Source organism: Cuculus canorus, chromosome 2 (assembly GCF_017976375.1).
Source record: "Cuculus canorus isolate bCucCan1 chromosome 2, bCucCan1.pri, whole genome shotgun sequence".
NCBI lineage: Eukaryota > Metazoa > Chordata > Aves > Cuculiformes > Cuculidae > Cuculus > Cuculus canorus.
Window position 1 is genome coordinate 68,830,166 of NC_071402.1, and position 17,495 is coordinate 68,847,660.

The window sequence follows — 17,495 nt, forward strand, 5'->3', positions numbered from 1 at the left end:
AGTTTTCATAAAGCTGAACTAGAATCATCCACACTGCTCCTCTGTAAAATAGCTGAAAAGACCTGATTGCAAGCAGCTTTTCTATCTATTATATCTCCTTAAACTCACAACTTATATACTTCAGGAATCAAACCATTTTACACCTGAAGTAGGCATCTTTGCTCCTTTCCCCCCATGTCTCTCAGCAAGAAACTGTTGCCTGCATTTTTTTAAAGCAACAACTGCGTTGGCTGGTCTCCTTTCTCTTCCCTAGCTGCATTAGGCTTCATATTGTACAAATACTGCCCGAGGAGGATGATCAGTTTTCCAGCAAGCCAAGAACTGAGGAAAAATCAGTTCACAAGAGGAAAGCAGAACACGTCATTTGGGAGAAACTGCTAGAAGACCAAAGAAAGCAGCTCACAGGGTCAGACTAGGTGTCTTAAGAGAACTTTAAGTAACTACAGAAGTATCAGTCTGCTTATACAGCCTGTATTTTTACATATGTGATATAAACACATGATTCTGAACTAACACTTACTATAGACATAACTTGCAGAGAAGATCTTGAATTTCTAAAATGCTACACATTTGAAATGAGGTAGTACTGTAGTACCTAGATGAGTAATCCCTGAGGTATTTCAGAATTGAAAGTATCCAATTTCCTTTTCCAGATACCAGATGCCTGGAATTCATTTTTTTTTTTTAGTTGATTTTACATAGATTAGTAGGATTTGTAGTAATTCCAATACAGCAAGAAGATCAAGTTATTAGCTGTACTCATTCACAGGGGTGAAGCCCTATTTGTCATACAAATGGAGAAGGCGCTACTGATGAGGCTTGGTCTATATTAAACAAGGAAAAGTGTGTCACACAATCAAGTGATTACCAGTTAGACTCACAATGAGTAAGAACCACCCTTAGGCCAGACCTAGTTTTAAAACACACTCCACAACCTCACCAGTCAACTCGGTGTCCTTTCAAGAATAAAGTGGTTTAAAAGCCAGCAAAACAAAGCCAGTATGTTCCAGATATGGTATTCTAGGTCTGGAAAGAGCATCAAGGTCAAACCCTTAACATGAAACACAAACTTGAAAGGAAGTCTTCTAAAGGTAGATGGGCAAAGACTTAAAACTGCAATAGCAGATGATATTGGAGAAGAGATGGATAACAGCAGCATTACAGTCCTAGGAAGCTCCAATCCTTACAACGCTTGTAATGAGAACAGATATTATTACAAAGGTAAGAAAAAAAAACCACAATGGCACTGTGGAATCCCACAAGGCTGGATTATAAATGAATGAAACATGTTAAACAGTTGCTTTCTGGCAACCCATAAAGCTTTCATGCCAAGATAGCAGGTACAGCCAAAGGAGACAAAATGAGCTCTTAAATTTGGTAGTTGGCTTACAAGTCTTCAAGTAAGCTGGCAATGGAATGGTGGTGAAAAGTGTGATATGAAGTGATAGTGAAGTGCAATATGAATTGGGGACAGCATCATGAGACTACTTAGGGCGGTGTTGCTAATTATGTGGCAGATCCTAAACAAGGTCTACAAATTGAGCAGGAATGTGATGCTCATCACATAGATGAGCCACACTGCCTTAAGAATGACTGTTCAGTTCCCACAACCATAGGAGCAACTGCAAGGATAAAGTAGAGAAATTCTGCAGTGACATCAAAAGGTACTGGCAGCTGCTTCTCAATTGAAACCCACACCCTGGACAGCATCCATCAACTCTGCCTCCACAAAAGTACAATTGCACAGTGAAGTGCACACATGCCAAGTCAAAGGGCAGAGTGTGACTTGTGAATAAGAATGATTTAGTAATAACATTTGTTTTGTCCATTCATAAACCATCAAGGTGATGCACAGTCATTATATCAGAAGATGTAAACTAGGTTAATTTTATCATCATTTCAGAAAATGTAATTCTGCAATGAAAGAAAACAAATCAATATTTCAAAACCTATAAAGTGGCAACACACAAAACTACTCACTTCATTTTCTGCCTTGGCAGACAAACTCATAAGTGGGACTTCCATTTACACAGGATATTGTGAGGAAGACATAATACCTAATTCAAACCTCGTTCAATGTCATTCACTGAATTGCCCTTTACATTTCACAGCAATAACAGTTTCTCCATTCTTTTTGGATGCATGTACCACAATGGGGATACCCCTCCCTGGCCATCAGAGGCTACCAGTTCATCCAAAGACTTTGGATGGTCTCTATTGCATTTGCCCCTCTTATCCATCTTGCCTCTCTATGTGTCTGAGCAGCTCTGAATGGACACTGTCTGCAAACAGAGGAACATGCTTCGCCTTTCCTCAGCAAAGTAGGAAGTGTTTTCCCAGCCTGCATTGCCCTCCAGCACAGGATGACTCATTTCTTGATTTGAGGACCAGTCATTCTGAGTGAGAAATTCCACTTTGGTGGGGTGGTTAAGTGGAAATAGGCACGTTTTTAAGTACAGATAGACTCATTAACTCTTACGATCATTACTGATATATGTTGGAGGAGACACTTTTAGATAGCTTTGTGCTAGTTTTGATTACGTTTCCAGATAAACTGCTTACACGGCTTGCAGACAACTGTGAAGAATTTCCAAATTGGCTGTTACAAATAATTCTGAATATCTGTCATTCAGCACGCTTTTGCAAACATTGTTGCCTCTTTAGAAAAGAGATTGACTGAGAACATTAAATCGATTCAAGCCCAAGCTGATTCTTGTCTTTAGCACAAGATTGAAAATTGGCCTTCAAGCATTTTGAACACTTTTGTACTTCCTTTAAGGTCTGCATAGCACTGACCAACCTTGAAAACTCTTGCTCTACTCTAGGTCTGCAATGATATTACTTGAATTTTAACTAGCAGTTCAGTTTGCAGAAAGTATTATTGAACTGAAACAATTAAAAATAATGTCTTACAGTCCGAGGTCTTCTATCTGACTTCCTATTCCTTGCAAGCAGCCAAAAAGTCCTACTGTCCTGTCTGACATCTAACACCTTTAAGTAGCACTAAAAAAAGTATGTTTGTCTGAGAGACTTCTGCCTTGCCAGCAACGAACGTTTGCTTTCAAATCTTGACAGTTCAAAAATTCATGCGTTTTGCAAAATTACATGCAGAATTAGCCCTCCATGTCTATTACTCCAGAAAGAGAAAATAGATCCAGTTTGTACAAGCATGTCTGCAGCAGGTCTTAGCCTTTGTCTTCAGAATTTGATAACATAGATGAAGAAATTAGAAACAGTAACATTATATTCTAGTGTGTTCCCACTATATACACAACATACTACATGCACTCAGACAGTATCAAGGTTTACCATCATAAACCAGGAACTAACCTGCCAGTCAGAAGGAGTAGGATTATTCTGATTAAATGCAAAAATTGTCATCAACACAAGCCACCTCAGGCTTCTATGATTCTCAAAGATTCACGGTGTGATTCTTATCATCCTAAATTAGATGCCTAAAATAGGTCAGACTAATCATACTCTAGCTCTACCTATTTCTCTCTATTGACTATACAGACAACCCCAAGTGACTAGTTTAGACACAGATACACAAAGCTAGGGGAGACTCTTCTAACTCAAGATGCTTCCAATCTACCAAAAAGCACTATATCTTAAGGAGAGCCTACGGCATATCAAAAAATATGTTTGCATAAGGAAGCATTGATCCCATAGAAACTGGTGGAAAAATAATTTGAAATGCTGGAGTGATCATTTTTTACACAACCTAAACCAAGAACAATTTTAAAAAAAATTGGAGAAAACAGACTGAACACCTAATTAAAATAGAAAAAAAAACAACAAACACCACCTCTACACTTCACTGACCTGGAAAGACATATTTCAAATGCCTTGGTTTGTTAACACTCACAAAAACAAAGCCTGAGAAAGTTTCACAGGCAACAGAAAGTCAAACCCATTTAAATTAATGGACAATATTGGAGGAAAACAAATACAAATAAACTGACCTTGAATCTGCTTTAGCCAAAAATTAGGCGCTTCTAATTTTCACAGGAGCTCAGCTGGAGTAAGAGCCCTGCTAAACTGAAGATGGACTATCACAGCATTCTTAAAGGGATTTATATTCTACAGCAGCTGTGACAGCAAGAGGAAAGACAGGATGACTCAGGAGGTTCCTTTCAATCCTATACTCCTTATTTAGGTTTCTACTTAATAGTAGCAGTCACACTAATCAAAGACCAAATAGCACCAGTGTTCATGTGATGTATGATACAACTTCAAACCTCTCTTCTTCTTCCCCCATGTAACCCACACGTCAGTCCCCCTCTGCCTTCATCTGACCGTAAGCCACTACTGCCAGATAGAGTAAGGAGCTTTAGAATTTTCTTCTACTGACACTGATATCAAAGAAGGAAAAAGACAACTTCCAATCTAACTTTCTTCTTTACCACAGAGACGATACTAAATAGCTACACAACAGAAAATAATTTGAATTCATTCTAGCAGCACTCTTATTTATGCATTATACAAAACTGCATTTCAAAACTGAAGGGCAACACAAATCCCTCTGTTAAGACACTTCCTTTAGGAAACCAAAGATTAATTTATATATTTATGATAACTAACTACAAAATATAATCTAGGAAACTTACCTTACTTCCATTAGCAAGACAGGTTTATCTTACCAGAAGAATTTAGTTTACTTACTGCAGCACAGCTCCATAGCAAGATGAACTCTACTGCTAGCTGGTAGGTACCAGGTGAGCTGTAATGAGAAGATATCTTTCACCTTGGCCTCACACGAAGGCTCTTCTCCTTTTTGGGAGGATAATTGAATATCAGAATCAAGAAATCAAAACAGCCGCACCTGTGAATGTGGCACTGATACTCAGAAAAATGGACTGCTAAAGGCATTTTCTGAGGAAGTCTGTAAGCATTTGACGAGTATATATGCTACTTAAATCAAAAAAAAAACCACACAAACCAGTTGCAATGTCTGCACTGAGGTGTGAACTGCCATAATTGCAGGAAAACAGAAATGTTTTAGAAGAAAAAGGGATGCATGTTCATAAACAGTATGCTAAAAACAAAACTCAAACTAATTCCTCTTTCTGAAGAGCAGACAGCACCCAGAAGCTCACCCAATTCCCCAATCCAATGTGGCTAGTCCCGGAGAGGGATGCCATACCCCTGCCACTCCTTTTGCACTCCCCATTGCACCTCTTTATATTCAGGATGGAAGAGGCAGCGACATGAGGAATTTATGGCTGCATGAAGCTTTCATGTTAAGGAGATGCATGTAAAAGGGTTGGTGGTAGCAGTGGTAGAAGATGTGCTGTAAAGTGCAGTAAGTAGCTCAGTGCTGTCCAGCAGGGAAGAAAGGAGTACGTTAGGTCCAGGGAAATGTGAGTTGGTACTGGTAGGGACAGGGGAGCTTTGTGTCACGCGCAATGTTAAGGTAATGGATATTGTAAAGGGCTGTGATTATCCTGTGCAGCAAAAGATGTTTGAAAGTTCTGTTTGGGCCTGTTTGAAGGAAAAGTTTCTTTGGCCAATTATTGGGGGGAAAACATTATTCAGCAGGTAGGAAGTGATTTGGGAGAGCAGTCATATCCTCTCACTATATTCGGTGAGCCTGGATTGGTTTCAGTGACCAACTTCACAATTTTTCCCATTAAACTCCATGATGGAAAAAATACAACCATTCAGTCCTTGTTGTAGTTGGAGTCTGGACTTAGTGCTCTCATGAGAAGATGATGGAGGACAATTTACATGAGTTGTTATTGTAAAGGGAGCAGTATTTGAATAACTAACCTTTCACCTGACTAAGCACTAAGACATGCATAGGAGTAAATCACTGAACCGAAGTAACTTATTGAAAAAGAAAATAGGAGGCAAAATTAAATTACTTTATATGAACCCCTCACAGCTTGAGGCTTGTCCAGAACTCTATTTATAAAGACTGTATTGATATCAAAGGAACCTCCTTATGAAGAAAGAACATGATTTAATAAATCATAGCAGACAAGTAAAGTATTCCCTCCAAAATGCTACTGACCCTAGTGACAGGGTATATACTGACTCTATAGGATATTTCTGGACAAATGATTTTTCCAAAAATACACTGTTTAAGGTTTTCTGAGATGCTAAAAAGAATCACTGCTACTCTTAGCAAAGCTCTTCCCCACTAATTGCAATACAGCTGCTATTAGCTGATTCCCCCAGCCACTGCAGCTTTCACAGTGATTTGAAACCCTGATAATGTTTTTCATTTTTTTTCTTCTGTAGACAGGCAAAAACATTTCCTTCCCAACAGCATGACACAGGCTACAGACAGCCTGACGCCAAAGCTTTCTGCAGATCAATATATTTAATGCATTTGAAGTCAGTAAAATCTCCCAGGCTAGTCCAGGGTTGCCCGAGGAAACGAAAGCCAAAAGGCTAGACAGCTGTGTGGATATGGATTTAAGATTCAATTATATGTTCTTAAGGATCTCTCCATTTTAACAGAAACCCACTTAGGTTACCTTGGGTTGTAATTCAGATTATTTTTCTCAAAAAGTTTTGGGGAGTATGGAGAAAAATTTAATGAAGTAACTGGAGTCCAAACTGCTCAAACCTGGGTAGGTGGGAGGTATGTCAATATGCATAAAGACAAAATAGTGAATAAATCCCAAAGACTGTGGGAACAAAATCCCATCACACTAGTTGTCTTTCTCCCTATGTCCCAGATTTACTTTGTTCACTTGAATATGGCTGCAGCCACTCTGGCCTTTCCCACAGCTTTTTCTCATTTACTTAAGATGTCTCTTATTTTCATTGAACGTCTTATTTTCATTGAACACCTTTAGTGCTCTGAAACATCTTTCTTGACCATAGATGAAGTTTTACAGCTTCTTAAACACAAATCCAGGTGCAATCATGCAAGTGAAGCAGCAGGTCATTCTCCTATCAAACCCATCAGAATTGTTCTTCTATTCAACCTCAAGAATTCCCCAGGGATTCTTATTCACTCTACTTCCTTTCCCCCTCTCACTCCACAAAACTGTATATCAAGAATAAAAGAATACGTTTCGCTAATATTCTTTACTTTTATTTCTATCCATCAAAAAACACTATTTTGTAGTAAGCTACTCTGTAAATCTCTAATACCACAGAGCAATTGCTAACTCGCTGTCAATATTTAAAAGCTGCTAAGTAATGGTACCCCAAGTTCACTATGTGTCTCGCAAAACAGAAGACTTTTTATTGCTTAAATTGGAAAAACAATTTAATAAACTTGAGCTCTGCATACAACATCAGACTGCCAGAAACAGTGAATAAAATAATATCTTCTACCTTAATATAGTACTAGCTATGATGCTGAAACATACATTGCATTAAATGAAAATTTTAATTATTTCATGCTAATATTTCAGCTAGAATGAATACAATTATTTCATCCGAGCATATGCTGTCAGAGGTGAGCAAGGAGAGGTAGCTATTACTAGTTTATGGAAATAAAGAGTCTTTCAGTCATTTGTTATTGTATGGATTATGTGGTTAGAAAGGGAAATGTTGTCTTTCTGTTACATCAAAAGGTCTGTTACATCAAGTTCCAGACCACTTGAGCTGCTTTCCTGAATGTTAGCAATCCTGGTTAACCCAATGATATATACAAAATCTTTATAATAATTTTTATACAGGTTTCATTGATAAACTGGAAGTTAGAATCAGGGTATATCACACAATCATTACATGTAACATAATTTATTTCTCTCTCTGAGTGTATCCCATTCTGCTATAAATCTTCATGCTCATACAAGAAAGTAGGGTCCCTGCCACAAATTCCAGGGCAGCTCTTGGAAATAGCACTTTATTCTTTTGCAGCACATATGCAAGAGGAGCAGGTGAATTATATCATCTGGGTTTAGCAGAACAGGAGAGAATTAAAGGAACAGCTATGGTGTCTTGGTTTTGTGCAACATTGTCTTGTGTTTGAAATGGCAGAAATCAGCTGTGGGTATTGCATTTTGAGACCAGGTCTGACTGATGCAATATCAGAGGCATTGGGGAGCAGCCCAGCTCTCGCCATATCCCTGTTTACCAAATGAAATTGCAGGTATGCTGCTTCAGCTAGAAGCTTTACATGATGTCTGTAAAGGTTCTTAAAGAACATTGTGATCTTAACATTGATAATCCTCTCTCAGAAAAGCTGTCCTTGTGTGGGTTCTGAGGCCTCTCAGGGCTTGAAGGTTCTTATGATGGAAAAGCTTAGCTTCAAAGCAAGTAAGCAATAAAAATTCGCAAATGCATTCACATCACAATGCCAACTCTTTTCTGCATAAAGTTCTCATGGAGTCAACTCTTCCTAGCTGCTTGCCCCTACTGCTCTGCATTGCACGACAGAATATATGCATTTTAGAAACAAGCACCATTTCCCTTGTGTCTATTCTTTTTTTTTTTTGATCTACAAAACACAGGTTTTACCATTCATTCTGAAGAAACAGCTGTAGTGTCACATAAGAGCTGCGTGCTAAAAAAAGGCAAAAAGTTGTACCACGAGATGTAAAAAAGGACCTTTTCTACCCCAAAGGACCTCTGTCTGAGCAGCAAAGTTTCTATTTTGAAGCTGCATTCTCAGGACTGAAATTTTTTTATCCAATGCTACAGGCCTCAATCTTTGAACATTGTTTCCCAGTCTATGAAAATGTCAATTCTGTCTCTTAAATTTAAATATGGCAGCTAGAAAGTCCAACTAATATTGATTTAGGCAGATGGCACAAAAAGTAGTCTGCCTGCAGACTTATACACTTATATATGAAAGCAGTATATGTAAAAACTCAATATAGTCCATCGACACATGGACCAGGGGCCAAACTCCTCTCTGCTTGTATATTGGAATGGCTCAACCAGTTCACTTCAAATAACCTGTGACATTTAATTCCAGCAAAGAATTTGCCTCAAGGGTCTTGCTAACACTTCTGATTATAAACACTAAAAGGACAGTAATACTCAAGCTCACATGAATTAACACGCTAGGCTTCTTTGGATCAGAAGGAGCAAAAGTTCTTCAGTCTACTGTGGAAAGAAGTCATCTGTCTGATAAATGAAAAAAAAACCCAACCAAAGTGTTGTCAAAATAAGTGTGTATATGATGATTCCAAAATACAAATTATTCACTTCTAAGCAAATACAAATTATTCACTTATTTACTTCACATGTAAGACTAAATATTACGGGTGGCAAGACGTAGCAATGCTCTTGTAAAAGCTTCTCATGAGGAAGGCAAATCCTGCACTCTTTAAACTCCAATTCACACAAGGAAGTCAGCCAAAATCACTGGGACCATTCACCTCGCTGTGAGGTGACCTATAGACACACTTCCCAGTGCAAGACTAGAAACTCCAACTATTCTACAGAGTAACAGAGGGACTATGCTTATTTTCTGTAGCAGTAAAATGAGTTACACTGAGAAACTTTCTACAATAGCAAGAGGTGAATAAGAAGGTACAATATAATATTGCTGTAGGCTTTCATTTGTTGCATATATTTAACTATTATTCTGAAGGAAAGGTAATGACAAACCATTAATTAAGTTAGCCAGATCTGAAGGAACCTGTTAAGAAATTCTGAGGAACCTCTGATTCAAATTGGGACTGTGACGGCAAGGAAAAAGCCAGGCTGCCAGTTAAAGGTCTGGTAACCGAGTAGAGCAACAGGAACTTCTCGTGCAGATTGCTAGATCTTAAACCAGCTATTATCACTCAAGGAACAATCACGAAGTTTCATGTGAACAAGTTCTTCCCTAAAACAAATACATATTTGCTCAAAAAGCAGCAATACCATCTTCAAAAAATATTTAAAAAAGGTAGTACTGCAGTTATGATTCCTTATAATTTCTTGGAACAGCATGTTCTTGTTAGTTACCTATCTTAAAACACTGTGCCAACAAATCAGCCGACCAACAAACAAACAAACAATAAAAAAAAAGAGAAACAATAGCTGCAAAATATTAGGGCAATGAAAAACTTGCCCAAAAGACAAAAAAACATCTACAGAAAGACAAGACAGGAGTCCTTTCCTATATAACCATTTCTCTCCCTTTTATGCTCTTTTATTCTCCTATCATTCTGCAAAGTTCTCTTGTTCTCAGAAGTTTCTAATGCAATTGTTACAGAGGTTTAAAACAAAATGGCTCCATTATTTTCAGGGAGACAAAGAATAAGAAACAAAGTAACATTATACAGTAGCATGGAAAATATAAGTTACAATACCTTCAGCAGAGCATAATTAAACAGTATTAAACATTGCCGTGAGCTGTCAGTAAGTGCATCTACAAGCTATGTATACATTAAAATAGTACAGATAAAACAACATATTCTTTCTGCTCAGGTTAATGGCTCCAGGTGAAGTTAACATGGGTGTGAATTCCAAACCAGATCTAAACCCCAAGGTATTTCATCCTGCAGTAGTCTGGAAAAGGAGAGCAATTCTCATGTGAAATAACTCTAAGAGAAGAATCTTAGTATCATACATCGGTAGAAGAAGAAATCTTAAGGGTTCTTGTTTAAGAGGAAGTTTGGACACATAAAAATTTACGTGTCTAAATTTGAAACCTGCCACCAAAAAAAGCTTGTTCAGCAGCTGCTGGAGGTCATTTCTTACTGTCTTACTCTTTGAAGTCCTACAAACATCTCCATCTTGGCAACAAAATGTTTATCTTAAATTCAGGACCTTTGTGACCCTGAAAAAAACACTTAAGGCCCAAACCCTCAGATCTACTCTGCATACACCTAAAAGAAAATTTTGCACTTCTTGGAAAATCCCCTTGTTTTCTAGGGTGCACGTGGAAGAGGTAGTATCATGTATTACACAAACATGCATCTAAATCTCTCACTTGGGTGTAAGGGATCTTGTTTCCAGGCTCTCCGCACCCTGAGGTGGTATGAACACCCACTTTACAGCAGAAGTGCAAGCTGGTCTGCAAATCAGGGCTGGGGAGTCATCTACTAGTCCCACTACAGCCCTGCCAGAGTGAAGTAATTTGCAAATTCCCTGTAGCTGGCAGAAAGTCTCATGAGAGAAAAGCACAGCCAGCAGCTGGGCAGCTTGGTGGGGAAGGGAAGAGCCCTCAGCATCACACAAGCAATGAGTTCCCACATATCTGATGGGCTGGAAGGGCAACCAAGAAGCCTGAGAAGTCTTTTTGATAAAACCTTGCTATGGGGACCTACCTCTGGGGAAGAGCCTGGACTCTGCAGCCTGTAGACACGGGGCTGTGCTCAGCCTTTGCTATGGGCTATTTCAAGGCAGTTTCAGCTCTGTTTGGAGGTTTCCACCCAATCCTGGCATGCATTACAGAGGGATATTGTGTATTCCAGTACTGTCTTTATTGAGCCTTCCCGGGACTGGCTACTGAAGACACCTGTTTCAGCCCTAAATATGACAGCAAAGAACCACAGAGACTACATCCTGCCCTTTGTTCTGACATACAAGGCATTTTTTTCCCAATCTTGTAAACACTTCACAATTCTCCCACCAACTGCAGTGGGAAGTGTATTGTACCTTCTATATTTTGATCTAACTCTCCTTTGTACCTTGCAGCTGAGGACAAAAATGTCCTTGTGATACATTTCCTTACCATAAGCTTAGAGACACTAACAACAATGAAAGAAAGAAAAAAACCCTAGAAAACCAGAAGTGCATTACTTAGACAAACTAATGGAAACCATAAATCACTGTAGTGACAGGATTAAATGTGAAACCTTTAATTATACATTTAATCATTTACTAACTTCTTATTTTTCCTGTAGTAAAGTTCCTGAAGCTTCAATCAAATTTGGATTTGAGGATGATTTTATTTTATATGTGAATTGCAAAAGTAATAGACATAGAAATGGTTTTAAAAACAAATATTAATTTTAATCTCCAACTATGTTGACTCCTTTACTGAACACCTTTATTTTTTCAGTCATACTGTCCCTCACCTAAGGGCATCATTGATCAATGCACATCAACCTTATCTCCATTTCACATATCTTTTATAAAATAAAGTAGAACTAAGGGGGAAATAAGTGCTATCTCATAAAGTACACTACTGTCTTAAAACAAGTATAATTACATTGTTGAAGAAAATGCTGTGTTATTTACTAATATCTACTCCATTGCCTTTTCCACAAGGAGGTAAAAAGCAGCTGCTAAAGCAGAAATGTGACTCTCCAGCCCCTGAACACCTTTTCTTATGGGTTGCAGAGTCCCGCAACAGAAAGCAGGGCTGTTGTCGCTGTTACCATCAGGTTCAGACTGGGCAAAGGAAAAGCCCGATTTCTGTAAATATTCTGTGCACCAGCAGAATCTTTCAGCACATTCAGAGCAATACTCACTGAAAATAAACAAACAAACAAACCCAAACCAAAACAATAAAAAAATTCCAATATGCAAAAATAGCTAAATCCCCCTTCTTCTAACTGGAGAATAAGGCCAGACAGCCTTAATGTTTACACAGAGCCCCTCAAAGAATGTGCAGTGGGAAAAAGCTGACTTTCATGAAAGTCAAAATATTGCCTGTATGCTAAGAAAAACAGCCTAAAATTGTACTAAACACATCATCTAGTAGCAGTGGTAAAGGTATTGTTACAGTGGTATATATTGCAGTGCATATCAGAGAGCAGAAAAGAATGTGTCCTCTGAAGCACCCTTTGTTTTGTTCTATCATGTTGCAGGCTCTGGCAAATTGCCATAAGGCTCCTAGCTCGGGTGGGCTCTCAAATAGCTGGAACCATAATTCCACTGCTCTACATTTTCTTTAAAACCATGTCCACTGGGTCTGGGTTGCAGGAAAAACAGATTTGCTCTATTTATTCAGCTCATGCTTTTTACCTCAGCATAGAAGACAGGAGCAGATGGGGCTTTGCCGATGCTTAGGGTGCAGAAATGGGCAGGATCAAATACAGTGGGGAAGTACATCCTCAGAGGGACTTTCATGCATCCCAGTGGAGAAGTGCAACATTTTTATTATATCTTTTCTAGAGACAAACCACTAGATGGAGGACTCCAAAGTCAGCTTCAGGGGTTTTTGGATTTCTGCTGTAGGATTCTAGAATCATAGAATGGTTTGGGTTGGAAGGGACCTTAAAGATCATCTATTTCCAACTCCCCTGCCATTGGCAGGGACACCCTCCAGTAGGTCAGGTTGCTCAAAGTCTCATCCAGCCTGGTCTTGAACACCTCTAGGGATGGGGTATCCATGACTTCCCTGGGTAACCTGTTCCAGTGCCCTACCACCCTAACAGTAAAAAATTTCTTCCTTATATCTAATCTAAATCTCTTCTCTTTCAGCTTAAAACCATTACCCCTCATCTACATCCCCTCATAAAAAGCCCCTACACAGTTTCCTTGTAGGCCCCCTTTAAGTACAGGAAGGCTGCTGTAATCTCCTCTCCTCTCGTCTCCTCTCCTCTCAGTAAGTGGAGTCTCGGTAGAGTATGTACTAGGAAAATTAATGTTCTTCCTTTCTTTCCTCTTTTGGATTTCTTTTTGAATCATGAGAAGTTTGGACTGATTTGGTAAAAATTAAATATTTCTGTTTCACCCACTCAGTTTGAAAAGGGCATTAATAGCACAACATGAATTAAACAAACAAACAAACATGACAGAGAACCGCCTAGTCTAGTAAATCCACGTTAAACACTTAAACTGAAAATACAGGAACTATCCGGCTCAGTATTCCTGAACATGTGCAGGACATCAGTGTCAGACACGGAAATGGGAGATATTTTTATAATCTTTTTCTCAAAAATTACTGGAGATGAAATTTATGAGGCAATGCTTAAAGTAGGATCACTCATTGTGTACCTGACAATGGAAGACTGAGGAGCTGGGACATTTACTCACCCTGCCAGCAAGATGATCTGAAGGTCTTTGGAGATTTTCTCGCTTTCCTTTCTCTAGTCCACTCATGCATCAGGTCCCTTAAGAGATATGGGACAGCCAAGTGAATTTACGTTTCTTGCTCCAGGTGTAAGATGTTTTCCTGTGACAGAGAGGATAAAGAGACCAAATGTGGCATATGAAGGCACTGGAACAATAATTTCCAATCATACCATAATTCAAGTAGTTCCTACCTCTGCCTTCAACAGTAGCCAATAAAAACACCAAGAGACGGTTTCCAAATAAGCAGCCTAGGGGAAACATTGCTTAATAAGCGCCACAAACATTTATGCTGCCCTGTTTATTTGTAGAGAAATAATATGTGTGAAGAGAGTTTCCAGAGTTTTACTCAATAGTATCTTATATCAATCAATTCTGCTAGTTAACTGAGCACATTTCAAAAAGGTTTTTCTTTCTTCAGTGTTAACTGCATTTCTTTTTAAAGTTTCTGTCCCATTGTCCAGGTACTACAGCAATGACCATGATGCTTTCTGAAATATTAATTCAATCCCATCATTCTACACATATTGTCTTTTCTGTACCTTCTCTAAACTCTCTCTACTTGTAGTTTTTCACTTCAGAATAGTTTTGTTAAAGATTATTCAGTACTTTGGGGGCAGAGGAGGTTAAATGCCTATGGACTCTTCCTCTTTAAGAATGAGCTGGTCAGACCTAAATATATTTCAGAATGGTGATCAAGCATTTCTATTTCCTTCATTTCCTTCCTGTACCACAAAGTGAGCTTTGGGAAACCAGTTCAAAGTCAAGCATGATAATCATACATGGCACTTTTCTGCTCCATTTCCTTCAGAAAATTGGTGTCTCTGGTAAAGAAACAGAAGAGGAGAATTCGGAACACACACACAAATCACGTCCTCTATGACCACTGGGCTGCCATGGGTCAAGTGGAGAAAATCAAAAATGCAAACTGCCAAACATACTGAACTTAAGGACATTACTAAAACCAGAAATAGGCAAATATCTACCTTCAAGGATTTCAGAGCTCCCCTGAATATTTTTTCTGATTTTTCAACTGAATAGCCAAGAAACTGGAATAACTTGGGAAAAAAAGAAACCACTAGGGGTAACTGTGGAGATGAAATTGGAAACTTCTCTTCAGAGATTTTTCTATTAAAGGTGATGGGTATCAAAATCTATCGTCTCACTTTAGATCAGCGATAAAGCTGCTATAAATAAAGTCTCCTATTTAGCACCTTGTCATTGGTTCCTACTTCAGCATAATCAGCACTGAACAAAAAGGAAATTCTTAAAATAAGCAGCAGTATTCTCTACTTACTGCACTTAAAACAGAGTCAGGAGTTCTGTACTTTTATTTTAAGATATTCATTGTAGCTACTCATTGAGCAAATTGTTTTATTACTGTTTAAATGAACACAAATATTGTATCAAAATACAGTGTAAGTATGACAACAGTAATTTAGAGTCTCTCTTTACCACTAAGCAAATTAAGTAATTTTTCTGAATTATTTCTTAATAAAAATACAATAATTCCAAAGCAGCAATGTTAGCATTTACTGTTCTTAGAACTCTACCAATATCTTCCGTGGCAATTGCAATATGTCAACATATCTTTCTTGGATAAAAAACAGACCATACAGCTGGAAAATACAGTGCCTATTCTGCTGAAGGTCTTAAGGAACTCATGTTCCAAAGTTATGGCTAAAAAAAATGTTCAAATGACACTGAAAGGGCCTAGAAGCGCAAGCTGCTTCTGAGGACAGCCTCCCTAGTGCACAGGCATTTTGCAGCTTGCCATGCGGAATTCATGCAGGCACAGCAGAAGGGAAGCATGGACAGAGGATGAAGAAGTTGGGGGTGTTACTTGGGAGTGCAGAATTTCCTTGTTCTGGTCTGCTTGGATGAAACTGGGGAAACCACACCTAAGCTGGACTTGAAACTAGTGAAGGATGTGAGAAGAAACCAGCTGAGCTTCTAGGGGAACACTGGCAGTAACAGGAAGATTTAGGAAGAGGTAGTTGGGAGATGCTGGTTAATCTCCACCCTTGTAGATCCTCCAAACTCGACTGAAAAGAGCCTTGAGGAATATTATCTAAGTTTCTCTGTTTCTCTCGCTTGTACTAGGACACTGTTGATGCTGTCCAGAGGTCTGGTCTAACTAACATGATTCCGTGATTCTATGAAATACTTAAATTGTCAGCAGTTTCCTTCCCTCTGAGTAAAACAAGGGTGGAAGTAAAAACAGGAAAACCAAACAGCAGTAAAAATTTATCTCATATTTTAATACTTCTCTGAAAGAAGAGATGCTGAATTTTAATAGAAAATGCTATGAATGGGGTAAAACTGTTAGACCACAACTAATTGCATTTTTTTTTATCACTCACTCTCTGTTTCTTATGTAATTTTGTAAGCCATTCACCCTGTTCTGCTTTTTTTTCTTTCACTGAATTAAGGCAGACCAATAATAGGAGATTAGCTGATGACCTAGTTCTCATCAGATTCTTGACTGATCCAGATAAGATCCGAGTCTAGGTAGATGCTCAGATTGATTAGTATGGTTTGGTAGCCAGCCTTCCCTGTGCCACATACTGGCAGTTCACAAGTGACACTGTAATAAGTGGTAATAGATAGGACATGGAGATCTTCAGTCCAGGATTCACAAAAGGAGTTATAGGGGCATTTCATTTCACCTGATGTTTCCCTGGGCAGAAAGCCATGAGATGGCACCAGAGCGTAAACACCATCATTTTTTCCTGGTGCATGTTCCATCTGTTTTTCCCTCTTCATCTTATCCTCTTCATGTTTACCCAAGAAAAAGAAAGAATTTGGCACCATACACTTTTCAAGACTGAGTAAGCAGCTTAATTATTCAGACAAAATACCATTGATTTGAAAGTGTCTGAACAAATGAAATTCAAGCTTGCCGACCTCATTGAGAAGGACAGCCAACCTTCTCAGGGAATTTCCAATTGTGTTACTTACAGTTCTTGGTCCTTTCTTTTATTTCAGGGGCATTTGATACAACACAGCTGAACTTCTGGTACTGCAAACATAGAGCTTTCTTTTGAAATCAGAGGAGGCTGCTTAAGATGCAGACCTTCAGCTTCCTCAATTCAAGAGCAACCTATAGAATCACAGAATGGTTTGAGTTGGAAGAGACCTTAAAGATCATCTACTTCCAAACCCCCCGCCATGAGCAGGATACACCTCCCACCAGACCAGGCTGCTCAGCGCTCCATCCAACTTGGCCATGAACACTTCCAGGGAGGGGGCATCCACAACTCCCCTGAGCAACCTGTTCCAGTGCCTCACCACTCTCATTGTGAAGAACTTACTCCTAATGTCTAATCTAAATCTCCCCCTCTCCAATTTATAGCTATTCTCCTTAGTCCTTACAGTATAAATTCAAATTTCTCTAATGTCATTCCACTATGTCATTTTACCAACAAGCCATGACTGTTTTCCTTCATTCCTTCCAAGTGCAAGCATTTAGACAATAGACAATCATTTTCCTCAGTATTCACTTTTATTACAGTAGGCATGCTATAAAATAGAGACTCTCTATATTACATTTACTAAACGTAGGTAGGAAGCATCTTGCCAGGCTATAAAGGGATGATATTACTCATTACATTGTTTGCTTTAAT

The 17,495-nt window shown here is 38.7% G+C and overlaps 1 protein-coding gene across 10 annotated transcripts in view; it reads right to left on the reverse strand.

Moving 5' to 3' along the window:
* Nucleotides 1-17,495, reverse strand: part of LOC104061156 (poly(rC)-binding protein 3) — a 508,057-nt gene that overhangs the window by 389,596 nt on the left and 100,966 nt on the right. For all 10 annotated transcript variants that reach the window (XM_054057135.1, XM_054057137.1, XM_054057134.1 and 7 more), the window contains exon 2: nucleotides 13,834-13,972. The gene's annotated coding sequence lies outside the window, so the exon portion shown is untranslated. The remainder of the gene's footprint in view (nucleotides 1-13,833; nucleotides 13,973-17,495) is intronic.